General features: G+C 47.2%; 1 long non-coding RNA gene across 1 annotated transcript; it reads right to left on the bottom strand.

Moving 5' to 3' along the window:
• Positions 1-1386: 1386 nt before the first annotated feature.
• LOC132024344 (uncharacterized) lies at positions 1387-24468 on the bottom strand. The gene is made up of 4 exons (XR_009406230.1): positions 24378-24468; positions 21946-22045; positions 21387-21459; positions 1387-2041 (listed from the first exon to the last, which is right to left on the bottom strand). It is a non-coding gene; the product is annotated as an uncharacterized LOC132024344 (long non-coding RNA).
• Between the last annotated feature and the right edge of the window lie 1596 nt (positions 24469-26064).

The following is a 26064-nucleotide window of genomic DNA, read 5'->3' as shown; positions in this document are numbered from 1 at the left end:
CTCCAGTAGTTACAAACAAATCTGTTTTATATATTTATCCAGATTCTATCACTATTACCAGCAGCAAGTTAATCTGATATAAGATTCTCATCTACTATCATCAAGTCTGTGCTTTGTAAATCACTACATTATGCTAAGACTTATAACTTAGCGCTCATGTTAGGTCTAGTTTTAGACTTGACATTGGAAGCGATATGGTTTAGTGGGAAGCACAGCCTGTTTTGTTGTGGTCTGGAGCCAGCTAGCCCTGACATTGAGCCTCGACCCTGATACTTCGCTGGACAAAGTCCTTTATCTCACTGAGCTTCAGTGGCCTCGCCTGTGTAACAAGAATAAGAGTCTCCATCTTACAGGATGAGGAATGGAAATAACGGAAGGGAAAGCCCAGCACCAGGCCTGCACATGATCAAGTATTCCACAAATGGGAGCTATTATTACCAGTGAATTACATGATTTGGTTTTTATAAGTAAAGATCCCCAAATGACTTGAGAGTCAGCTCGACCCAATATTGCCTTGAATAAGTTCCCACCCTATTCTGTTGATAGATTTTTAAGATACAAGGTGATGTCCTCAAGTTTGGTCTTCACAGTCAATGTCAAGGGTGTATGGGGAGACCTGCACTATCTGGGATGGAATGAACCACACCTTCTGCATCAGAGAAAGTCCCCATTTAGGGCACCAGTGAGGACCCCTGCTAGCTCATGTCTGGGCTAAGTCAGGTCCTGATTGAACGGGATATGCTGGGCAGGGTGACACACACTCATCAGTGGTGACATGCACTCACCAGGCTTAAACTGCAACCCAAGTAGAAATCAATATACTTGGTATTTAAGGGGATGTCCTCTGATGCAGCACAAGCTGCTGACACAGAGGCCCAAACAGGTGCCTTGGCAGCGGGGCCCACTGTCTTCATGCTGAGCTGCCGAGCCAAGGCTGCGTTCTGGATCAGTTCTGTGGCTTGGGCAAGTCTCTGGCCCTCTCTGAACTTCCTCCACTAAGACATGACCTCTGAGCTCCCTCTTGACACAGGATCAGATCCCTAGTCACAGACTTCCCTCCAGCAGGCCAAGGGAGGTTGGGCACCTCACTTACAACAAACAGATAAACCAAAGCAAACCAAGCAACCGAGCCCAAACTCCCTCTGCCTCAGTTTCCCTGTGGGTAGCCCAGAATGCACATACCCTCCCCTCTCTTCTGCACCAGGTTGTCACGGGGCCCTTGAAAATGACCAAGTACTTGGAAGGTCAGAATAAAATGCACATATTCCACCCCAAATCGACAGCCTTCCATTGTGCTGGGCAACCTCCACAGTCTTTATAAGGGCAAGGAGGGGAAATGGAGCCAGCCCCCCTTGGGAAAAAAAAAAATGAGAGCTTTCAAAGAGAGACAAATAACTTGCAATTTAAATGCATAAGAGACCAGGCTGTGTCACCACATATGCAGATTGATGCAAATGATATGCAAATGGCCCAGAGTCAGCTTGGGTTTGCCAATGTCCTTTGCCAAATAGCCAGTTATGGGGTTCAGCCAGGACCAGTCTGTGCCAGAAGCTCACATCTGGGGCCCAGAGGCCTTGGGGTGAATATCTGGTTGCACTTCCTCCCGAATGCTTTCCAAGACCTAGCAGGATGCAGCCCCTCCCTCTGCCCCTCAGGGCTTGGATCCTACCTCCTGATTCTCTGCAAGGGTGGCACCCTTGCTCCCTTTAGACTGTGAGCTCCGGAGCCCAGGGGCTCCCTCTAGCTCCCCACCACGCCCCCAGCCTGGGGCAGAGCCCGGCACCTAGCAGCCACTCAGGGGCCTCAGGCTGAGCCAATGCAGGAAGGCACGATGGGTGGGGGAGATCATTCCTTTGTGTTGTTGTTTTAAGATTCTATTTATTGGGGCGCCTGGGTGGCTCAGTGGGTTAAGCCGCCGCCTTCAGCTCGGGTCATGATCTCAGGGTCCTGGGATCGAGCCCCGCGTCGGGCTCTCTGCTCGGCGGAGAGCCTGCTTCCTCCTCTCTCTCTGCCTGCCTCTCTGCCTGCTTGTCATCTCTCTCTGTCGAATAAAAAAAAAAAAAAAAAGATTCTATTTATTTATTTGAGAGAGAAAGAGAATGCAAATGGGAGGGGGAGAAGCAGAGAGGGAGAGAGAGTGAATCCCAAGCAGACTCCCCACTGAGCTTGGGAGACATGGGGCTTGATCTCATGACCTAAGCCGAAATCATGAGTCGGATACTTAACCGACTGAGCCACCCATGCACCCCATGGGGGAGTTAATTTCTAAGTCCTGCTTGAACCAAGAAGAGGCTGAGCCCTCTTCAGAGGCTCTGGGTGCTGTCACCCAACAATCCAGCCTCAGTTCCCTGTTGGCAGTGAAGATGAAGGGATTGACATTTGCAAGTGATTTCCCTAATTTGTGAATTAGAAAAGGTTCCACATGGCTGACGTAAGGACATCTCTACTCCTCTCTTTCCTTCTGTCACCCTTTCTGGGGGGAGCCCAGACCTCACCTAGAGGTGGTGTACAAGAAGTATTGGTTGACAACTGAATGAATGCACGAGTGCGTTATGAACAAACAAACAAGGTGTCTCCTGGCTTTCCAAAAACCGCCCATAATCCGAAGCCCATTCTACGCCCCTCCCGGATGTTCAGCCACTGATCTTTGTCTACTGTTGCAGCAATTATGAATTTTCTTTGGTGCAATGTGGTGGACAGTCCTGACCCGTGCTGACGAGCGTGCCACCTCAAGCAGATGCTTTTCGGCCTAAGGTATTTTTCCAAAGCCTCCTGAAGCCACCAGCACAGCTCAGAAGTGTGGGAGAGGGGGCGCCTGGGTGGCTCAGTCCATTAAGCCTCTGCCTTCACCTCCAGGTATGGTTTCAGGGTCCTGGGATGGAGCCCCGTGTCGGGCTCACTGCTCAGCAGGGAGTCTGCTTCTCCCTCTCTCAGCTCAGGCTCTCACTCTGTCTCTCTCAAATAAATAAATAAAATCTTAAAAAAAAAAAAAAAAAAAAAGAAGTGTGAGAGAGTAAAGGTACCCTTAGCAGCCTCTTGCCATGGAGGGCAGGAGCCATTGGACAGATGTTCCCACCTCCCATCCTCTGGGTGACTATTCTGGAAGGCATTCCGTATGCTGCCAGGGTTCCTGGCTGCATATGTCTCTCCTTTGCCTGCAGCTGGGCAGGATACCCACGTTGATCCTCCTCCAAGCCCAGCCCTGCTTTCCTGCCTCCTGGGTCATGTCACTCAGGCTCTGCTCTCAAGGGACCCCAAATTAGGACAGGGTCAGTTCCCCAAATCTGGTCACACCCATGGCTGTGCAATCTCATGGAAAGGCTACTCATGCAAAGGTAGAAAATAGACGGAGGGCAGCTCGCCTTCACGGCCAAAGCAAACGATTTCATTTATAAACCAATGCCAAGTGTGTTGAACAAGCACTCATTCATTCATTCGTTCAGCATAGAATTCTTGGCCTCCTGCTCTGTGCAGGATACAGCAGACAAGGCCTCCCTCTGCACTGCTCACAGCCAAAAGAAATAGGACTCAAGAGGCGCCTGGGTGACTCAGTCGTTAGGCGTCTGCCTTCAGCTCAGGTCACGATCCGGGGTCTTGGGACCAAGCCCCACATCTGGCTCCTTGCTCAGCAGGAAGCCTGCTTCTCCCTCTCCCACTCCCCCTGCTTGTGTTCCCTCTCTTGCTGTGTCCTTCTCTGTCAAATAACTAAAATCTTAAAAAAAAAAAAAAAAGAAAGAAAGAAAAGAAAAGAAATAGGACTTGAGTCATGAATGCAAACCACATAGGTAATTTAAAATTTGGGGGCAGCTTCATTAAAACGAAATTTAAAAAAACTGGTGGCATTCATCCCAATAATATTTGTATTTAACCTAATATATCCAAAATATTATGATTGTGACATGTCACAAATATTACAATTATTACCGGGATTTTTTTTTCATACTTCGAAGTCTTGGAAATCTGGCACGGTTTAACACTCAAGGCACATCGAAATTCAGACCAGCCACATTTCAAGTATTCGCTCAGTGGCGATTAGGTGGCTAGCGGATGCCCCTAGACAGCGCAGGCAAGCCCTGGCCTGGTGTGACTTTGGGCAAGTCCCGCCAGAGTGTGTCCTCACCAGAGAGAGATCTCAGAGGGAATGTGCTACGTAAACACAGTGAGTGGCGGCTGCAACCATTTCATCCATCTATGAAAGGACCCCTCAGGTTTGGGGAAACACATACTCAGCTTTCCTTGTGCAAAAAGATCTCTCTCCAAACTTGGAACATTGGAACCCCAGTCCACCAGGAGAGGAGGGGAGAGTTGGAGAAGGAGTCGGTGACCAAGTCCCCCCCGCACTCCCCTGCTCCATGCCCCCCACAGCCCAGACAGGGCAGCTCAGCTCTTGGGAGGGCTAATTAGAGTCCATTTGTTCCCAAATGACCTGCCACCTCCCTATTAAAATGCCAGAGGAGAGTTCCGCTCCTGTGGGGCAGGGCTGGTGTCTGCCAGGCAGAAGGGTGGCTGAGGTTAGGTTGAGTGATGGGGCTGTAACAGCGGCCTTAATTTTGTGAAATCCGAGGCTGCCATTCGGGGCTGGTTGTGGGGGAACGCTGGCTGGCTCCTTCACACATCAGATACACATTTACCAACGCCTCGCATGTTTGTGCTGTGACCGTGAGGATGCTGGAGACACAGAGAAAACAACAGGGCCTGGGGCCCGGAGAGGGTAAGTCTGGTCTAGCAGGCCCGTCCACAAGCCAGCGGACACAGCACAGCCGGTGTAGGAGGCAATCAGCAAGGTCCGAGAAGGGTGAGAGGGAGGGATGCCCACAGTCTGGCTGGACATCGGATGGTACCCACAGTAGGCTGGTCCCAGCCCAGGCTAGGTCTCGAATGTTCTCTGAGACTCCTGCTCCGAACAGCAGGACGGCCTCCGGAACCCTGACTCGGTTTTGCTGGGGCCTTTGGCAAAATCACCAATTAGCTGAAAACGCAGCAATGGCATTTCTTTTACTGGGCATTCATGGGCCTCTCGTGATGCTCTGCTGTGGGTAGTCAGAGATGCAAAAGAGGTTGGAAACAAACGAAAACCACAGGCCTCCCTTTCTGGTAGAAATGTGAGTTACACAGCAGAAAACCCTCCTGCTACAAAATACGACTTGGAGATGGTGGTTAAAATCTAACAAACATCCTTCTAAATGCATGGCTGAGCCTGCAAGAAAGGAAGTGAGCTCCCCAGGGATAAAAACAAAGACGTAGCTGAAAACCAGAGCAGGAATCAGGAGGGCTCAGCTCGCTGCTGGGCTGCACAGGGGGGAGGTATGACGGTGGGGGGTGGGGGGGAGGGGTGCAGGGCTGTGGGTCTCAGCAGCCTGGGGACTGGATTTTACAGTCCTCATGGGGACAAGAAATAAGACTTTGGGCTCCACAGAGCAGAGAGTTGTAAATGAGACCCACCTCCAAGCCAGCCTCTTCAGACTTCTACTCTCGATGAAAAGGTAGATGAGGATTAAAAACAAACCAAAAAAACAACTCTCCGCTCACACAAATTACCAAGAAACTCTCTGCCACAGCCTGGACTTAGGGTAGGACACAGACTGGGAATGTGGAACCAGAGACTTAGCCTCCAGGGGGCTGGAATTTAAATTTACCCTTCCCAGTGTGTTCCAGAGACCCAGAAGGCAAGAACTTAACACCCACAGGGATCCCTGGCTGGAGATGCCCTGTGCACGAGGCAGAGACAAATGTGAACACTCACCAGAGGGCCTTGAACGTCAACCCAAGCTCAACGCACAGACAAAGGTCCCTGCAGATGAGCTCACAAAGAAAAAATTACAAAACCATGGCAGTAATAAGACAAAGTCAATGATAAAACCAACAGGAGGTTTGGACACCCTCTCTTCCCCCAACCCCAAATCTGCCACAACCTCACATGATAGATCCGTCCAGGAAAGAGACTACAAAACAGCTGTGATTAAAATGACTAAGAAGTTCTGAGAAATATCAAAAAGAATTAAATATAATGAAAAAAGAGCCAGGGTTTCTGGTTAGAGAAAGCAGATCAAACACAGGCATGTATCGCTGCTCCCTCCTGAAACTCCTTTAAAATGGCAGAAAAGGAATTCTTCAAATGCTGCAGTGGCGAAGAAAATGGGGTAATTTTGAAATTGGAAAAGAGATCGATGAATGGGAACCAACTTAATGGATGCGAAGAACTGAGTCCTGAGGCAGCAGTGAGGAAAGTCTAGAACTCCTCAGAAGCTCAGGAATCCAGTACCAGGTACTTCTGGCACCAAGGGGGAAAGAGCAGGGGTTTTGTTGAAAGAGAGTTTACAGAGCAGTTAGTAACCCAGAGCCCATCCCCCAAGCTGACCGCCCTTACTACACCCCAACAATCACAAGAGAAGACAGATGATTTATTCCCCAGAGTGGGTAAAACCAAGGGACTCTGTACTGGAAAAAATCAGACCCAGCTAGGGCCAGGGGCTTCTCACCAAAAATGGGGGAATGAATGAAAGTCTTCAAGTCAAGTCTCCATAGTCCCAACTGGCAAACAGGCTTAGTATGACCCTCCGGGCAGGAGACTGAAATTTCTGAGAAGCCCAGGAGGAAAGACCTAAAGACACAGACATCTGAAGTTTCCCAATATCAGATCACTCAGCAGTGGATTTTTTTTTTTAAGATTTTATTTAATTATTTGACAGAGAGAGAGACAGTGAGAGAGGGAACACAAGCAGGAGCAGTGGGAGAAGGAGAAGCAGGCTTCCTGCTGAGCAAGGAGTGTGATGCTGGACTCGATCCCAGGAACCCGGGATCATGACCTGAGCCAAGGGCAGATGCTTAATGACTGAGCCACCCAGGCGTCCCTCCTGTGGAGTTTTTGGTGGGCAAACCAAACCTCAGCTCTGAGTTTCTGAGCAACCTCTGTGTGCAGAAGATAAGGATCACCAGGCCCAGAAGAGAAGCTCCTAACCCGGAGCCAAACAACAACAAATAGATAAAAAGCAACTTTGGAGGGAACACAGATGATGATGACTAGGAGAAGAAAAATGAAAAAAAAAAAAAAAAAAAAAAACCAAATCACCAGTATCATCAAAGACATGAGACATATAGCACACATGAAACAAGTCCAGTATATTATTAAAAAAGAACATTCTAAGAACAAAAAAATATCTCTTGGGTAGAATAAATGAAAAGCTTAGTGAAAGGATTGGAAGAAAAGTTTGCAGATGAGGTAATAACCCAGAAAGCAGAGGAAAAGCACAAAGGAGAGAAAAGACATGAAAATTAGAGAATCAGCCTGGGAGATCAAACATCCAAATAAGAGGAGTCCCAGAAAGAACAGAGGAAATAGAAGAGAATGGTAATCATCAAATAAGTCATTAAAGTAAATGTCTATGAATTAAATAACATGAGTTTCCAGATGGAAAATGCCCACTAAGTATCCAACCAAGTGGATTAAAATATTTGCACACTGAGACACATCGTTGTGCAATTTCAGATCACTAAGAATAAATGAAAAATCATATAAGCTCTTAGAGAGTGAAAAGTTAGGTTTTACACAAAGCATCAAGAATCAGAATGGCATCACACTTCTTACAGCGCCACTGAAATTAAACCAGAATGGAGCTAATGCCTTTAAAATCCTGAGAAAAATGTATTTCAAACGTTAAGTTCTATACCCAGATAAACTATCAATTAATAGTGACGGTAGAGTAAAAACATTTTCAGAAATGGGGCACCTGGGTGGCTCAGTGGGTTAAAGCCTCTGCCTTCAGCTAAGGTCATGATCCCAGGGTCCTGGGATCAAGCCCCACGTCAGGGTCTCTGCTCCACAGGGAGCCTGCTTCCTTCCCTCTCTCTCTTTCTCTGCCTGCCTCTCTGCCTACTTGTGATCTCTCTCTCTGTCAAATAAATAAAAAATTTAAAAAAAAGATTCTCTCTCTTCTTCTGCCTCTCTTGCCACCCACCCACTCCTTCTCACATTCTATAAATAAATAAATAAATAAATAAATAGAATACTTTTAAAAAATCAACTCCAGGGGCGCCTGGTCACTCAGTGGGTTAAAGCCTCTGCCTTTGGCTTGGGTCATGATCCCAGGGTCCTGGGATAGAGCCCCACATCAGGCTCTCTGCTCAGCGGGGAGCCTGCTTCCTCCTCTCTCTGCCTACTTGTCATCTCTGTCTGTCAAATAAATTTTAAAAATCTTAAAAAAAAAAATCAACTCCTGCTAGCATTTATACCTCTTGACCCCATTGTTTTCCCTGAGGCTGCTGGTGCTTGAACTGCCATGGGATCCACTCAGCTCACAGGTGTGTGCAAGACAGTGCCACAAGATCAATCAGTTGTGATTAACATCAACAAGTGGCCAGCACATTTGTGTACCTTCATACTGGGTCTCTCTCCCTTCATTTTCTCTTGCTCCAGCTTTCCATGGGTTGTATTCCCTCAAGCATCAGTGGCACTTGACTTCCACCTGAGTTCTGTTTACTGAGGCCCCAGAAACCAGACCTTTGATTAGGATTTGGTGTTGGGTTATTCACACATCATGCTTAATTGGGAAAGACTAGATGTTTTCTCTTTAAGGTCAAGAACAATAATGTCTCCCCTCACTACTCTTATTCAACAACCAGTGCAGTAAGACAAGAAAACAAGACATATAGCTTGGAAAGAAAGAAAGAAATCTGCTTCTATTCGCACATAAATAATTGCCCAAGTAAAAAGTCCCATAGAACTAATACGTTTAGCAAAATTACATAAGCCAGTATATTAAAAAGTGTATTCTTATATACTCATAATTAATAATTGGAAATGGTATTTAAGAAATAGTATTGGAAGGGTGTCTAGGTAGCACAGTTGGTTGAGCATCTGACTCTTGGTTTCAGCTCAGGCCATAATCTCAGTCATGAGCTTGAGCCCCACATCAGTCTCCATATTCAGTGCAGAGTTCGCTTAAGACTCTCTCTCCTTTTGCCCCTCCTTGCCTCAAATAAATAAATAAATAAATAAATAAATAAATGTTTTTAAAAAAGAAAGAAAGAAAGAAAAAGAAATAGCCCTGGAAAAAATGAAATACTTGGATATATCTGTATGCTGAATACTAATGAAAGAAATTTTAAAACATCTCAATAAATGGAGAGCTATACTGTGTTCATGGATTGGAGGCCTCAGTTTTGTTAAGCTGTTATCACCAAATTGATGTATAGATTCAATATAATTCCAAATAAAATATTTATGGGCTTTTTGGTAAAAGCCAACAAGTTCATTCTTAAATTTACATGAAAAGGCAAAGGAACTCAAATAACAAAAACAACATCAAAAAAGAACAAAGTTTCAGAACTCACACTAGTTTTCAAGATCTTCTATAAGGCTACTGTAGTTAGTGTGGACATTTCATCCAGGAACATTGTTAAATTCACTTATTAATTCTAATCATTTATTTACTAATTTGTATGGATCTTCTATCAGTACCACGTCTATGGATAGTGACAGTTTGTTCTTTATTTCCAATTGTTATACTTTAAATTTATTTTTCTTGCTTTATTGGAAGTCCCAAACTTTCATCAACAGTAGAATATATAGCCAATTTGTGGTATATTCATGCATTGAAATATGAACCAATGTTAAGACTGATCAAATTAGGGGTGCCTGGGTGGTTCAGTTGTTAGGTGTCTGCCTTTGGCTCAGGTCATGAACCCAGGGTCCTGGGATCAAGCCCTGCATTGGGCTCCCTGCTCATCAGGAAGCCTGCTTCTCTGTCTCCCACTCGTCCTGCTTGTGTTCTCTCTCTTGCTCTGTCTCTCTGTCAAATAAATAAATAAAATCTTTAAAAAAAAACAATGATCAAACTATTGTTATGAAAGACATTATGAATTTCACAAACATAATGTTGAATAAGAGAAGTCAGACACATGGGCACATGGCTAGCTCAGTAAGTAGGGCATATGACTCTTAACTTTGGGGTCCTGAGTTCAAGAGCATGGAGCCTACTTTACAGAGAGAGAGAAAGAGAAAGAGAGAAGTCAGACACAAATGAATATACTGAATATCACTTATAAAAGGTAATGGTAGGGGCACCTGGGTAGCTCAGTGGGTTAAGCCTCTGCCTTCAGCTCAGTTCATGATCTCAGGGTCTTGGGATAGAGCGGGCTCTCTGCTCAGCAGGGAGCCTGCTTTCCCTTCTCTCTCTGCCTACAGATCTCTGGCTATCAAATAAATAAATAAAATCGTTTCTAAAAAAGGTAATGGTAATAAAAGTTAGACTAATAATTATCTTTTTGGAGTTACTAACTGGGAAACAAGAGAAAATTCTTCTGGGATGCTACTAACATTCTAATTCTTGTCCTGGATTGCAATTACAGAAAATATGTTCACTTTGTAAAAAAATCATTAAACTGAACATAAGATTTGTGCTATTTTCTATGAGTATGTTGTTAGTCTTTAATAAAATGTTTAAACAGTTTTGGTTATTTCATATAGATGTCACATTTTAAAATGTGGTAAATACCAAAATGCATAGAAGAGAATAAAAATAACCTATATTCTCCCACCCATGTGTAACTACTGTTCACATTTTGGTGGATTATCCCATACAGTGTTCGTAAGTTCCAAGAGCCTCACTGAAGGCAGAATTTCTGAAGCTATAGATCAAATATAGGGCCATGTGTCATCAGTCCTCTAGTCTTCTAACAAATGGTTACAAATCTAATGGGATGAAATAACATGTTTAACATCAACACACAGTATATATGGGTCCAAAGTCTAGGCAGAGCATAACTTTTTCCCACGTTTAGGGTCTCACATGGCTGCAAAGTGTCAATTAGGCTGTGTTCTTTTTTCTTTTTTCTTTTTTTAAAGATTTTATTTATTTGAGAGAGAGCATGAGAGGGGAGAAGGTCAGAGGGAGAAGAAGACTGCCCACGGGGCTGGGAGCCTGGTACTAGACTCGATCCCGGAACTCCAGGATCATGACCTGAGCCAAAGGCAGTGGCTTAACCACCTGAGCCACCCAGGCATCCCAGGCTGTGTTCTCATCCGAGGCTCAACTGGGGAAGAATCCACTTCCAAATTCACTCAGGTTGTTGGAATATTCATTTCTTGGCAGTTGTAGGACTAAGGGCCCTGGCTTCTTGCTGGCTGTTGTCTGGAGGCCACCTTCAGTTTCTATAGGCCATCCACAGACTTCCTATAATTCCTTGCCACAGTTCTTGCCTACTCTTCCTTTCCCAACAAAACCACATGTTTCGTCAGTCCAGCAGGCACAATCTCTACAGCAAAGCTACTAGCAAGACAGAGTCTTCTCTAACAACATAATCACAACAGTAACACTCCATCACTTTTGCTATATTCCATTGACTAGAAGTAAGACACAGGTACTGGCTACACTCAAAGAGAGGGGGTTACATAAAGGCATGAATGCCAGAGAGCATTAAGGGGGTGGGGGGCAGAGTACCTTAAGAGTCAGATCAGCGCAACAGGTAACAAACTCACTACTGTCAAAATTCAAACGGGAGGGCACCTGGCTGGCTCAGTCGGAACATATGACTCTCGATCATGGGCTTGTGGGTTCAAGTCCCACGTTGGGTGTAAAGATTACTTAAATAAATAGAACTTTAAAAAGAACTCAAATGGTGGAGCCCTTTAAGAAATGCTTTGAAATAAACATGCTTAAAATCCTCAACGAAATAAGGAGAGGAAAAACTGAAATAAATAAATAAATAAATAAATAAAACATATAAATAAGCAGATACGAATCAAGAACAAAAGGGTATAACAACGTGATAACTACTGACATAACAGCTCAACATACAGCGAAAACCCTCAATGAGATACAGAGAGAGATTTCCCCTCCCCAAATAAAGACCAACAAAGGCCATGCTATATAAATAAAAATAAAAATTCCACCAAGATACCTTGTAATTCAGAATATCAAAGATGAAGAGAAAATATTAAAAGCAGGCCTAAGAGGGAAAAGAGGTTATCCAAAAAAGAAATGATATATAAGCCAGTAGGAGAAATCTCAGCCACAAAAGAGGCAAGAAAAGAGTAGAATAATACCTTCAGTGTATTGAGGAAAATTAATTATGAACTTAGAGTAATATACCTAGCTAAACTGTCACTAAAGAATGAAAACGAAAACAACTCCAACTTCCAAAATCCCAGAATTTTTCATCCGTCAAACTCTTGGTGAAAAAAATGCCTAAGGGGTGTTCTCTGCTAGAAGAAATATATACCAAAAGGGAAAGAGTATCAGAAAACAACAGGGAACAAATAAGATTGTCAACGATATTAGTAAATCTATTTACTGTATTAGGATACAGGGTTGGCTGATCCGACCAAGATCTAAGATACTAGTGGCTCACCAAGAGAATTTTCTCTCTCCCTAAGTAACAGTAGGGATGGGAGTAGCTCACATCCCAGCTTCAAGGTGTCAGGGACCCAGGCTCTTTCTGCTTTGCTTCTGCATAATCCCTGTGGTGCTCCTGTATCCAGAATTCAAGATTGCTGACCATTGTGTCTACTTCCTGGTCAATTCCCTTTAAGACCAATTGCACACCTGCCATTCCTCTTTGCATCCCATAGCCCACAGCTACTTCCAAGAGAGGCTGAGAAATGTATTCCTTCACCCTGAGATGAATTCTATCACATTGCAAATAGAGAGAACAGATATGGGGGGACAACCGGCAACTTCCACCACAACCATTGCCTAGAAAAGCCATCTAATCCTAACTAAACTTTTTTTACATTAAAAAATATAATTAAATCAAGAAGGAACTAAATATTTCCAGCCCCCCCCCAAAAAAAGCCTGCAATAAGTTATTTTGTTTTGTTAAGATTTTATTTATTTATTTGTCAGAGACAGAGTGTGTGCACAAACAGGGGGAGTGGCAGGCAGAGGGAGAAGCAGGTTCTCCTCTGAGTGGGGACCCTGATGTGGGACTCAATCCCCAGACCCTGAGATCATGACCTGAGCTAAAGGCAGACGCTTACCCGAGTGAGCCACCTGGGCGTCCCAATAAGTTGCTTTGAAGGGATGAGGTGCACAATTTGAAACTGACACACACACTCACTCACTGTCAAGTGTCTGCAAGAGAATGAAACGTCCATCTAAACTCAAAAGAGTCCATCTGGGACACAGCAAGTAAAGAGTGACACTTCCACAAAGATGGAAGACAGAGCAAGGGGCAGCGTTAAGGACTAGGCTGGCAAGCGGAGCTCTGTCAAGTCCGATTTAGCAGATAGATCATGATCTCAGGGTGGTGGACCAAGCCCTGCGTCAGGCTTGGCACTCAGTGTGGAGCCTGCTTGAGATTCTCTCTCCCTTTCCCTCTGCCCCTCCTGCTTGTTGTGCCCACTCTATCTCTCTCATGAATAAATAATAATAATAATGATAATAATAATAATAATAACCTAAAAAGGTGGCATTGAAATTTCAGATAATAGAGGCACCCAGGTAGCTCAGTGGGTTAAGTGTCTGCCTTCAGCTCAGGTCATGATCTCGGGTCCTGGGATCGAGCCCCATGTCGGGATCACTGCTTGGGAGGGGAGGGGGAGTCTTCTTTTCTCTCTCCCTCTGCCCCTCCCCACAGCTCATGCTCTCTCTCTTACTCTCTCTCAAATAAATACAATCTTTTAAAAAGAGAAAGAAAGAAATTCCCGATAAAAATACCAAAGAATTTATTTCAAGGCTTATGAAGATGCTACATACATAATCGGGTCAATGGGATGTTGGCCTCAGGTCAGACAAAGAGGTCACTGGAGCAGAACAGGGATTCCAGAAACAGACCCCCACACACTGTTGATCGATATCAGCGAAGGCGTCAGCATAAGACAACAGGGAAGACACCTTTCAGCACCTGGTATGAATCACAGGATGTCCACCTGGAAAAATAAGGAGTCTCCACTCCCACCTCACACCTTACGCAAAATCTAAGTCGAAATGGGTCATAGGTCTAAATTTAAAAGGCAAAACAAGGAAACGGTTAGACAAAAATATAGGAGAAAAATCTTCGCCATCTTGGGGACTGCAGACTTCTTAAAAACATGAAAGCATACGCAGGAAGTGAGAAAATTTTTAAACTTTCACTCTTCAAAGACACCCCCGAGAAAACTAAGAGACAAGCCCCAGACTGGGGGGGAAATATTCACAACATAAACACTGGACCAGCCTGGGATCTGAAGTACTTAAGGAACCGCTCTCTGTGCTCAGTAAGAAAAAAGGCGAATAACTCAATCAAAAGATGTGAACAGAGGAGCGCCTGGGTGGCTCAGTCGTTAAGCCTCTGCCTTCAGCTCAGGTCATGATGCCAGGGTCCTGGGATCGAGCCCCACATTGGGCTCTCTGCTCAGCAGGGAAGCCTGCTTCTCCCTCTCCCACTCCCCCTGCTTGTGTTCCCTCTCTCGCTGTGCTTCTCTCTCTCAAATAAATAAATAAAATAAAATAAAAAATAGATGTGAACAGATATTTCACAGAAGAAGATATGCGGATTTCTCCATGTGTATTCTTTCATCCAATAGGAGAATATGTACATTTTTTCATCCGCATGAAAAAATGCTCAACTTCCCTAGCCATCAGGGAAAGGTAAATTTAAAACCACAATGAACTAGCAATTCACACCTACTGGAGAGGCTAAATTTAAAGAAGGCTGACCAGGGGCGCCTGGGTGGCTCCATCGGTGAAGGGTCTGTCTTTGGCTCAGGTCATGATCTCAGGGTCCTGGGATCGAGTCCCTCCTCAGGCTCCCTGCTCAGCAGGGAGTCTGCTTCTCCCTCTCCCTCTGTCTCCCCACAACTTGTAATCACTCTCTCTCTCTAATAAATAGATGAAATCTTTTTGTTGTTGTTTTGTTTGTTTGTTTTTAAAAATTATTTATTTATTTATTTGACAGAGAGAGAGATCACAAGTAGGCAGAGAGGCAGGCAGAGAAAGAGGGGGAAGCAGGCTTCCTGCTGAGCAGAGAGCCCGATGTGGGGCTCGATCCCAGGACCCTGAGATCATGACCTGAGCTGAAGGCAGAGGCTTAACTCACTGAGCCACCCAGGTGCCCCAGATAAGATCTTTAAAAAATAAAAATAAAAATAAAAATAAATACATAAATAAACAAAAAATAAAAAGACTGACTATACCAAGCATCAGAGAGGATACGGAAGAGTTAAAATTCTCTGACAATACAGAAAGGGACGTAACCCTTGGGGAAACCATTTGGCAGTTTCTCACCAAGTTAAACAGAACTACCCTACAACACAGCCAGTCCACTTTCGGGTGTTTATTTATCCAAGAGAAATGAAAACCTGCGTCCACCCAAAGACTCAGACGCAAGTGTTCACAGCAGCCTGATTCATGGACAGCCCCAACCTAGATGGAAAGAACCCCAATGGCCTCCAACGAGTGAATGCAAGACAGGCACGCCCACACCGTGGGACACCACTCTGCAACACAAGGAGCAAAGTAACAAGCCACTGCCACGTGCCTTAACCTGGCTGAGTCTCGAGAACGTCAGGGTGAGGGAAAGAAGCCAGATACAAACAGCACATACCGCGTGAGTCCGATTATGTGAGTTTTGGGGGAAGGCAAACCTAATCCAAAGTGAGAGCAAAAATCACTGGTTCCGGATCTTCCCTCCTGTGGCGCTTTCCCGGGTATAACCGTGTCTCAAAACGCATTAAAATTGCATGAGTATTATATGTAAATTATATATCAATAAAACTGATATTTTAAAAGAACAAAATAACAAGGCAGAGGGGAAGAGGCTTTCGGCACACACCGAAGGGAGGCTCTAGGGCTGTCTTCTCCAGGAGGAGAACAGAGGAGCTGGATATCTTAGACATGCAGTGTCCAACCCGGCAGCCACCAGCCACACGTGGCTACTGAGCACTTGAAATGCACACGGTCCCAGCTGAGATGGGCTGTTACATGTAACATACATACTACATTTCAAGATTTAGCACTGAAAATACAACATGTTTCATTAATAATGCTATACCGATCACATTTTGAAATACTATTTTTGATGTATAATGTTAAATTAAACATATTACTAAAATTATTTCCACCTTCACTTTATGCTTTTTTTTTTTTTTTAAGAGAGAGCCCAGGAGTGTACCCCTGTGCATGCGTACACACGAACGGGGTATTGGTGAGAGGCAGAAGGAGAGGGAGAGAGAGAACTTCAAGCAAGTTCCACACCTAGCACAAGAGCCCCAGGCAGGGCTCAATCCCACGAACCCTGAAATCATGACCTGAGCCAAAATCAAGAGTTAGAGGTTTAACCGACTGAGACACCCAGGTGCCCCTCTTTTTGCTTTTTAATATGGTTACTGAAAAATTTAAAATAATATGTGTGACTCACATTATTTTCCCATTGGACAGCGCTGCTTTAGACATTATTAAGAAAAGAAATGTCTAGGTATCAATATTAAAAATTTAAGGGCAAGTTGGGGTATCTGGCTGGCTCAGTCAGTACAGCATGTGACTCTTGACCTCAGGATTGTGAGTTCAAGCCCCACACTGGGTGTAGAGATTACTAAAAATAAAATATTTTAAAAATAAATATATAGGGGGGCACATGGGTGGCTCAGGTTAAGCCTCTGCCTTCGGCTCAGGTCATGATCTCAGGGTCCTGGGATCGAGCCCCACATAGGGCTTTCTGCTCAGCAAGGAGCCTGCTTCTTCCTCTTTCTCTGCCTGCCTCTCTGCCTACTTGTGATCTCTCTCTCTGTGTGTCAAATAAATAAATAAAATCTAAAAATAATAATAATAAAATAAATATATAGGGGCATCTGGTGGCTCAGTGGGTTAAGCATCTGCCTTTGGCCCAGGTCATGTTTCTGGGGTCGTGAGATGGAGACCCACATTGGGGTCCCTGCTTGGTAGGTAGCCTGTTTCTCTCTCTCACTCTGCCTCTTCCCCCCACTCAGGCTCACGTGCTCTTGCTCTCTCATTAAATAAATAAAATATTTGAGAAAAGGAGGTAAAAATTATTTAAAATTTTAAAAAATAAAATAAAATCCTAAAAACAAACAAAAATTTTAAGAGCAACAAGTGAAACAACAGAAACACATCTGTACTTTCCAAACTATCAAAGAAAAAAGGAGAGTAGAGATTTAACAGACGACAGAACAAAAGACATAATTTTAGAAGATGGGGTATATAGGACAACAGAATAAAATGGTAGAAGTAAGTCTAAATATATCAACAATCATTATAAATGTAAATTGATTTCATTTGTCTCTTAAAAGACAGAGACTGTCATACTGGATCAAAACAAACAAAACAGAATGCAATATTATGCTGGTTAGGAGACACCCTCTAAAGCAAAAGAAAAGAGAAAGGTGGAAAATAAAACAAAGAGAAAAGACACACCAGGCATATGTGCATAAAAAGAAAAGCTGATATAGTAAATATTAATATCAGGCAACATACACCTAAGGCCAACTAACGATAAGAGATAAGGAGGGACCCTATAGAATGACTGAAGCAACAACCCAACAAAAAAGATGCAACATCAATTATGTTTTCTAGACCTCACTACACAGCCTGAAAATAAGTAAAGCAAAAACTAGAAGATTTGCTTTGAAAAGTGGAGAAATCCACAAAAGAAATGGGCATTTGGGCACTCCCCAGAAACTAACAGAGCAGGCAGAGAAAATTTACACATCTATGAAAGATGTGAACGACAGAATTAACAAGTCCGACGGATGCGTCCATACAGTAGCCTGCATGGGTCTGTGCGTCTCTCCCAACCAAAAATGCACATGTCTGGGGCTGAATCGTGTCTCCCACCCCACCCCCCAATCTTATGTTGAAGTCCTAACCCCTAGTACCTGAGAATGTAACTGGACTTGGAGGCAGAGGCTTTACAGAAGTGACTGAGCTGGGGCACCTGGGTGGCTCAGTCACTAAGCGTCTGCCTTCCGCTCAGGTCATGGTCCCAGGACCCTGGGACTGAGCCCCACACCGGGCTCCCTGCTCAGCGGGAAGCCTGCTTCTCCCACTTCTGCTCCCCTTGCTTGTGTTGCCTCTCTCACTCTGTTTCTTTCTGTCAAATAAATAAAATCTTTTTTTAAAAAGTGAGTGAGTTAAGATGAAACCTTTGTGGAGGGGGGGTTGCTCCTCCAGTCCGGTCGGTGTCCTTATGAGCAGAGGAAATCTGGACACAGAGAGAGACACCGGGGATGCGGGAGAGAGGGTGTGAAGACACAGCCAGAAGTCCAGGACATCGGCCTCCGAAGAAACCACACCTGCAGACACCTTGATCTTGGACTTCAGCCTCCCGATCTGAGAGCCAGTGACTCTCTGCCTTTGGAGCCCTCCAGTGTGTGAGAGCTCCGACCCCCGCCCCCAGCAGACTCCCACACCACCTGACTGTCAGGCACAACGTGCACATTTCTAAATACGTACTTGTGTTGGGTCATCACGAAAGCGGAAAGGAATTTTGGAGCGGATGTAAAGCAGACCCCATTCTCTATCCACAATGTGGCAAAATTACAAGTCAGCAACAACAGGGTAGGCGGATTTAAAACAACAACATCTGTATCTTTGAAAACCGAAAAGCACACTCCCAGCGATCTCATGGGTTCGTCGTGAAACGGTTGCAGGAACGTTTCTTTCCTGTCCTGACCTTTCCTCCTGTGTGGACGGAGCTGAATGAGTGTAACACTCTGAGACTCCCTGCCCAGAGGAGGAAATGACAGCTGATTGGTCAGTGTGGGGAAGATAAAGCGGGTTGCTCCAGGGGCCCTTCTCTGAAGGACCTGCCTGCAGGCCTCGGTCATTCTCTCTTCCTGGGGGCCGGGGGCGGGCGGGCACAGCATCACAGTGACTCGGTGTGAAGGCCACCAAATCCCCATTTTCAGTGTTGGGACACCCATTTAGCTGTCACACATACCCTCATCCTCCAACCTTATCTTTAACAGGTTTTTGTTTTGCTTTTTTTAGTAGGCTCCATGGCCAAGGTGGGGTGGGGCTTGAACTCAAGATCCGGAGATCAAGGGGCACCTGGGTGGCTCAGGTCATGGTCTCAGGATCCTGGGGTCCAGCCCCGCATCAGGGTCTCTGCTCAGTGGGGAGCCTGCTTCCCTTCCTCTCTCTCTCTCTCTCTGCCTGCCTCTCTGCCTACTTGTGTACTCTGTCAAATAAATAAAATCTTAAAAAAAAAAATTCTGAGATCAAGGTGATCTGCCCCACTGACTGAGTCATCCAGGAGCCCCATCTTTAACGGTTTTTTAAAAAAAGAGAGAGAGAGGTGTTTCTCCCCTGCCCCCTACCCTTACCTTATCTCTCAGTTCAGAATCTGAAGCTGACCCCCTCAAAGACATCAACAGAAATCACAATGGGAATTATGAAATATGTGGTACTGAGGATAAAAAGATAAAAGCAAAATTAAATTTGGAGATTGGACCTAAACTGACATTTATAGAGAAATATATAGTCTTAAGTGCATTTACTCTAAAACAGGAGCGACTTAAACATACAGGAGTAAAGCTTTCAACTAACTAGAGAAGCGTAAAAAAATAAAAAGAAAAAAAAGGAAAGAAAGAAAGAACTGGAAGGAAATAAACAGTAAAGATAAAAGCATAAATGAAAAGGACATCAACAATCACAAAAATGATCAACAAAGCCAGAAGCTGGTTCTTTGAAAAGACAATAAAATGGACAACCATCTAGCAGGATTAATCAAGGAAAAGAAGAAAGGCACAAATACCTAATATTAAGAATGAAAGGAAGGTAGAACTATACAGATATGGTTGAAGTTTTAAGACTCATAAGAGAATACCATGAGCAACCTTATGTTGCTATATATGAAAATATATGAAATAGAGAATTTCTAAAAATATATAGATGATCCAAGTTTACTCAAAAAAAAAAAAAAAAAAACAACAAAAAACTGGGCGCCTGGGTGGCTCAGTGGGTTAAGCCGCTGCCTTCGGCTCAGGTCATGATCTCAGGGTCCTGGGATCGAGTCCCGCATCGGGCTCTCTGCTCGGCAGGGAGCCTGCTTCCTCCTCTCTCTCTCTCTCTCTGCCTGCCTCTCTGCCTACTTGTGATCTCTCTCTGTCAAATAAATAAATAAAATCTTAAAAAAAAAAAAACTAAACTAAATAAGTCAATGGCCATGAAAGAAAATAAATCAGTGTTTTAAAAATCACCCCTCTCCACCTCCCCCCAAACCCCCTGTGCACAGGCAAAAGCAGGAGGGCAAGAGTAGCCAGAGATCTGGCTTGACCCAGTCCTCACTGAGGTCCACTCTACTCCTACCCTTGCTGCTGTCTGGTTTCTCACACGAGTTCATAAGTTCTCCTTTTTTCCTAAGCAAATTGATCTGGCTTTCTGTCATTGGTGTAATCCAAATGGAGGTGCCCTAGTGTCATGGTAAATTTCAAGAAATAGAAGCCTTGGGGCACCTGGGTGGCTCAGTCGGTTAAGCATCCCGCCCATGAGGTCGTGAGCTCAGGGACTTGGGATCCAACCCTGCACCCAGCTCTGCTCTGCACAGGCAGCCTGCTTGGGATTCTCTCCCTCTCCTTCTTCCCCTCCCCAAGCTCGCTCCTCTCTCTCTCTCTCTCTCTCTCATAAATAAATAAATAAATAAATACATAATAAAGGAACAGGTAAAACTTACATGGTGGGAACAGTAACCAGGCTACTGGGACCTAGAACCTTTCTTCTGGAAGAGTCTGGCAGGCGTGATCAGCCTGAGTCAGCTCCTAGCATGGAAGGAAACCCCTGGAAGGAAGCAGTAGCGCAGAGAATGGACAAGATCTGAGGCCCATTCAGACTGCTTAGAATCGATGGACCCAGCAGTCTCCGCACCGTCAGGGTGTGAACACACCCGTTTCTAATGCCCTCGGGTTGTATATTTCAAGCGCAGTGACAACGGGGGTTAAGTCACATCAGTAACCCGGTAGCTGGTTGCCTGTGTGCAGTAAATATATTTTCAGTCAATGATAACTATTTAATCTGGGCTTAATTAATTAATGTTCACAGAGCATTGGAGATGCTTGGGTGAACGGCCCGCTGAAAGGGACAAGTGTTATTATTCTGTTAGTGGTATTTTAAGACATTTGTATTCATAGGGGTGCTAGATCCAAGAAGATTAAATTTGCTGAAAGTGTACATGAAAATTAGTGTCCTGGTGTGACCCCGCCTCTCTCCACACCCATTCTTTCCTCCTTCCTCCTTCCAGAAAAATCACACTCGGTGTGAATAAGGCACTCATAGACTCTAGCATTTGACTCTTCTGGCTGAGATGTGAAACTTGCACCGAGAGCTCCATGAGGGCTAGCACAGGTCCCCCTTACCCGCAGTCGCACCCCAGTCCCTGCACAGGGCTGCCTGCACCAGCCCGAGCCGTGTATATATATCTCGGTAAAGCGAAGTAGGCCAGGATGTTTGACTCACTTAATCAGAATGTGACGTTCCCGATCACTCACTGTTAGCATTACACACTGTTGGCCTGCCAGGATCCGAGGACCTAGAGAGGTAAGCAGCACCCAGATTTTTTAGGTGCAAAAGTGAGGAGCTTTGAGGGGGGCACTGCCAAGCACCTGTAGGTTGCTGGAGGAGAAGGAGAAACGGTGCGCAAAGATTCTCCTCTCCAGGTTTTCAAGGGACTCCGAGCAGGGAAACCAACGGAAGCCCTCATTCCCAAGGGCCCCAGAGCCCCTCCATTCCTCTGCCCTGCCCCCACTACACTCTCCATTGGGCCAGGGAGGGCAAGCCAGCTCTGGGACTTGGGAAGACCTCGAAGAACGGCTGTGACCTTGGCTCATTCAGGCTGCATTCTTCCCCTCCCCCACACTCTCCATCCTCCCTCCCTTGGAGAATTCCAGCATGAAATTTTGGCCAGAGAATCAAGGGAGTTCTCTCTTGGGCCCCTGGAGGAGAGCCTGGTCCCTTTGATTTCATTGTTCTCTCCAGTCCACCTTCCATTTCCTCTCAAATGCTCCATGAAACTCACAGGTTCAGGGTCATTGCTTCCTTGCGGAGGGCGTGTAGCCCAAGATGATGCTTCAATGTGTGGGCAGACCTGGGTCCTCTTTGAGCCACCGTTTCCCTGTCTGGAAAATGAGTTTTGGATTAGAAGAGCTCCAAGACCCCTTCCAGCTCCCATAGGCTAAGATTCCCTTTTTCTTATGGACTCCACTCCTTAGCAACAGGGCCTTGGGCGAGTCTCCAAAGCAGAGCCCCAGCGGGCTTATCTGTAAAATGGGTACATTGCCTGAGGCAGCCTATTGGCTAGACTGGGATTTTCACTCCTTGCTGGTGGTTTCTTGGGTCTACCAGTGGAAGTGGCTCAGGGCACTTAGTTAAAACTGAGTTCAGACTGTGGTGTCCAGCAAGGCCGGCTTCGGGTTCCAGCTACACCCATGACAAGCACCTAAGATCTCTGACCTTCAGCCTCCTCTTTGGTAAGAAATAGCTGAACAGATCCTCACATCCTCAGATTGCTGGGAGACCATACCTGCCGCCTCATGTCAGGTGCCAAGTGATCACTCATTGCTGACTGTCACTTTGTGGTTGGCCGAGAACTTGAGGGTGGAGAACTTGACCTGGAGCAAGTCACCAGCTCAGAAACAGACCCAGAACCCCTTTGGATGGCAAACCAGTTCTTGAGGCCATAGGAGTGACACCAAGGCACAGTGAGTTCAGAATGTTCTCGACCCCACCCCCTTTCCCATTTGCCCTTGGATCATTTTTGGAGAGGCCCAGGACCCCATGGGCCCAAAGCTTCTGGGAGGGCGTGATTAATCTCTGGAGGGAACCTGCCTCCCTCTGTGGTCTGCCCCTTCCCCTGGCCTGTCACCCCTGGGCTCACAGAAGCCAGGTGAGAGAAGAACTAGCAGATCCTACCTGCTGCTTTGATCCTTCAGAGACAAGCTGCCCCAGCTAGGCGGAGGGCGGTGCCCTCCAGGGTTACAGCCCTCCTGCCAACTCCCTACCCAGCCAAGGAACCAAGCTTCCCCAGGCCCAATTAAAGAACTGCAACCTTGACCTTGACTGATCCAAGTGTGGGCGGTGCCTTAGGGAAGTCAGGCTTGGGATCTTTAGACATGTTCACACCTGGAGTGCCAGGATCCACCCACCAGCCCTATCCTATACAGCCTGCCTTCTGAGCCCTAATGCTCAGGGTTCTTCTGTTGACATTCTCACGGTGCAGGAGGCTCTGGTTACTTGTGGCCTTCTTTATAGTCCTAAGAGTATAAACTATTCCGCCGAGTGAGGGCCATTGTGCTCCTTGCCAAGAGCTTCTGAGGCTGTCCCTTTAAATCTGCCAGCCAGCCCCCATGAGTGGCCCTTGCTGCTCTCCCATCCCTGTTTGACAGCTGGACAAACGGAGGCTCAGTCATTTGCTCAAGGACACACACAGCCAGGAAATGGACGAGCAGAAACCCAAATCTACCAGACCCCCAGGTCCAGCTCTTAACCTGAGTTCCCTGGGCAGTCTCCCCACGTTCCTGGAGGGCAGGGGCTGCTTCCGGTTCAGCCCGGGCTTCCCCCGGGGCCAGTACAAGGCCCCGCGTGAATACAGCGCCTACTGGCCGAATCAGTTCAATGTGAGACAGACAGAGACATCGGAGACAGAAGGAGAGAGGGAGACAGGGAGAGAAAAACTCAGAGTAGATGGGGGGGTCTGTCAGAAGCCCTTCAACTCCCAGCTCCAACGAGACAGGGGAGACTGCAGGTGCTGGAGGGTTTTGACATCACACCCCACCCCCGGTGCTGGGCAAGACCCAAGGGTGTAAACTCCAACGTAGGGGCGGTAATAGGGAGCCGCAGATGGTCGGGGAGCAGGGGAATGACGCAATGCGGGGGCGGGAGGCGGCGGAGGGGGGCGGGTAGCAGAGGGACACTGTTTACACCACGTAATGCTGGAGGCAACAGCCCAGTCCTTCGAGAGAGCTGAGCAGAAGCGGCGAGGCACGAGGGAAGGCGGGGACAGATGCCAGTGGCAGCCCGCCTTCCCAGCGAGAGCGAATGCGACCTATCTAGCCAGCCCTGACGGCGGCAGGACCCGGTGCCAGCCATACGCCGGGCCCTCGCGGGGGCGACGGGGACAGTCGGGGGGGGAGGCCCGGACGCTACAACTGGGGGGAAACGAGGCCCTCTCAGCTGCCTTCTGAGGGAGGGAAGGGGAGATGCGAAAGCGAGGCGACGCCCCCTAAGAGCACAGGCTGGGGCGCGAGGATCAGAGCGGCTCTCGCTGGGGCGCACGGGCTGGGGCGCAGGGACTAGGGCGCACGGGCTGGGGCGCACGCACCGGGGGCACCCCTCGGCCAGGCCGGCCCGCGGCGGACGGCGGCAGGAGGCTCCCCTCGGAGGAGCCGCGTGTGCCGCCGCCCTGCAACCTGATATTTTTCTGCCCGGCCCCCAGAGGAATGTTTCCATTACCCAGACAGCGCCGAGCGCCGCAGCCTTTTCTCTCCCCGGGCCCGGCTCCCCGGCCGCCCCGCGCCGCGCTCCCGGCTCCGCGCTCCCCACGACCCCCACCCCCACCCCCACCCCCGCCCCGCAGCCCCTCCGGGCCGCCTGCGCCGCGGCACTTTGTGCAAATGTAACCTTTCCGCAGGCCCCGCCTCCGCCAGGAAGCCGCGCGCGCCGTTGCCAGGAACGCGGGGCGGCGCGCTCGGAGCTGGAAGGCGGCCCGTTAATCAGCCGCGGCTGACAGAAAATCAGGCAGCCCGGGCGGCCGGCCGGCCTCGGCCCCTCTCCCTCCCGGCGCCTCCGCGCCCGCTCGCTGCGCGCTCGCTCTTTGTGCCCCCCGCCCCGCGTCCCCCCTGCTCGCCCGCGCGTCCCTGCGCCGCCGGGAGCCTCTCCATCACGCCCCCTTCTCCTCTCCGGTTCTCGCATCTTCTCCCCTTTTACCTCTCCTCCCGGGCCTGCGTGCCCCGCGCTCTCCCCCTCCCGCCAGATCGCCTCTGGCTCGCTGCCTTTCCTTCCGGAGAGCAGAAAGTACCAGAAAAGAGGTCCCTTCACACCCCTCCTCGCCAGCCTGTCGTGTGCGAGCCCCACTGGGCCTCTTGGTGCCTACCCTCACCCCCCACCGGCTCCCTGGGAGCTCAGGGACCTCCCCTCCCCCAGAGTGATGTTAAACTGAGCTTTATGGGTGACCTTGGGTTGGAGGGGTCCAAGAAATCCTTCAAATGACACGTTCCACTTTGTGTGCGTTGCTGGGGGGAGGGACCCAAAGGTTTCACGGGTTTTTCAAAGAAGTTGGAGATTCAGAAAGATTAAAAGTCACAACCCGAGAGTTGCTTCCCACGCATCTTTCAATTAATCTATCAAACCGATTTTTATTGAGACTTACTATGTGCCCAGCGCATGCTAAGTCCTAGAGATGCAGCCAGCCATGAACTCCAGGATGAGCCTCCAGGGACAAACTATAAATAAATGTCATTACAGGCACTTTGGGACTTCGAAGGAACTGAGGAGAGCTGGGCAGGAAGGACAGGTGAACCCAATCTGGGCTGGGACAAGGGAGTCTCTGAGGACTTCACAGGTTCTTCAGACACCTACCCAGCCTGCAGCCCCGCCTCCCCACTCCCAGCACATTCCACAACAGCAAGGCCCTTCCCCATTCTGTTCCCACGAGGGCGACTGACAGTGCTCAAGGCATACTTGGGGGAGGGGGTGCTCCCTGACTTCTGCCTACCCTGTGCTCTCTCCAGGGCAGTGGCACCCAGAGAGTGACCAACCCAAGGTTCACTGTGTTATTGTAAACAGGCTGGAAATGTGTCTGTGTTTTGTAGTAAAGACATTGGCTAGCACTTCCGTAGAGGTTGCTGGGCAGCAGGCCCTGTGCTGAGCATTTTACATGCATCGTCTTTCTTTCTTTTTTTTTTTTTTTTTAAGATTTTATTTATTTGACAGACGGAGATCACAGGTAGTCAGAGAGGCAGGCAGAGAAAGGAAGGGAAGCAGGCTCCCTGCTGAGCAGAGAGCCCAATGTGGGGCTCAATCCCAGGACCCTAGAATCATGACCTGAGCCAAAGGCAGAGGCTTTAACCCACTGAGCCACCCAGGTGCCCCCATGCATCGTCTTTCATGACTCCTTTGCCCCTACAACAGGTGTGTTAGG

This window comes from Mustela nigripes, chromosome 9, assembly GCF_022355385.1.
Source record: "Mustela nigripes isolate SB6536 chromosome 9, MUSNIG.SB6536, whole genome shotgun sequence".
Classification (NCBI taxonomy): domain Eukaryota; kingdom Metazoa; phylum Chordata; class Mammalia; order Carnivora; family Mustelidae; genus Mustela; species Mustela nigripes.
This window is presented reverse-complemented; position numbering and strand designations above follow the sequence as displayed.